We start from the raw sequence: 1171 nt of genomic DNA on the forward strand, positions 1-1171 counted from the left end.
ATAGCCGCCATTTTAAACAACTCAAAAACCGCCATTTTATGCGGAATAATGGCGGTTACAAACTGCCATTTTAACCCTCAAAAAATTGCCGTATTATCCACAGGTTATTATGGCGGTTTTCATAAAACCGCCGTAATAACCAGAATGGCGCCCAGAATAATGGCGTTTCTTGGAGGCGCCAGTTTTGGTCATAATGGCGGTTCTAACCGTCGTAATTCCCCAAAATAACCGCCGTTTTAACCCTTTTTATTGTAGTGCTAGATATTACTACTTGGTGCGCAGAAATTGTGATTACACTTTAATTATGTAAAATTCATCGCTCTTTCTTTCCCTGGTAATGGCGCCAAAAACATGATGCCAATACCATGGTTCACAACTTCGCACAACTAACCAGCAAGTGCACTGGGTCGTCCAAGTAATACCTTACGTGAGTAAGGGTCTAGTATGATGATTCTTGAACACAGCTATTTTATGAGTCTTGGCCGTGGCCCTAAGCACTTTGTTTTCCAGTATTACCACCGGATACATAAATGCTACAGACACATAATTGGGTGAACCTTTTCAGATTGTGACTCAGCTTTGTTAAAGTCCCCAATTAGAGGTGTCCAGGGTTCTTAAGCACACTCTTTCCGGGACCCACTTGGTGTGTGATTGGGCTGAGCTTTAAGTTTCCACGTGTAGAGGCCATTTGTGGAGTTGAACGCCAGGTTTTGATCCATTTCTGGCGTTCAACTCTGGTTCTTGATCCATTTCTGGCGCTGAACTCCAGAATTGGGCAGAGAGCTGGCGTTGAACGCCAATTTACGTCGTCTATTCTCGAGCAAAGTATAGACTATTATATATTTCTGGAAAGCCCTGGATGTCTACTTTCCAACACAATTGGAAGCGCGCCATTTCGAATTCTGTAGCTCTAGAAAATTCACTTTGAGTGCAGGGAGGTCAGAATCCAACAGCATCAGCAGTCCTTCTTCAACCTCTGAATCTGATTTTTGCTCAAGTCCCTCTACTTGCTTTTTCTTTCTATTTTTTTCGCCTCTTCTTTTTTTTTTCTGCAAGCTTTGTTCTTTGCTGCTTTTTCTTGCTTTAAGAATCATTTTTATGATTTTTCAGATTATCAAATAACATGTCTCCTAGTCATCATTCTTTCAAGAGCCAACATATTTAACATTCT

The sequence above is a fragment of the Arachis ipaensis genome, chromosome B07 (assembly GCF_000816755.2).
Source record: "Arachis ipaensis cultivar K30076 chromosome B07, Araip1.1, whole genome shotgun sequence".
Taxonomy (NCBI): Eukaryota; Viridiplantae; Streptophyta; class Magnoliopsida; order Fabales; family Fabaceae; genus Arachis; species Arachis ipaensis.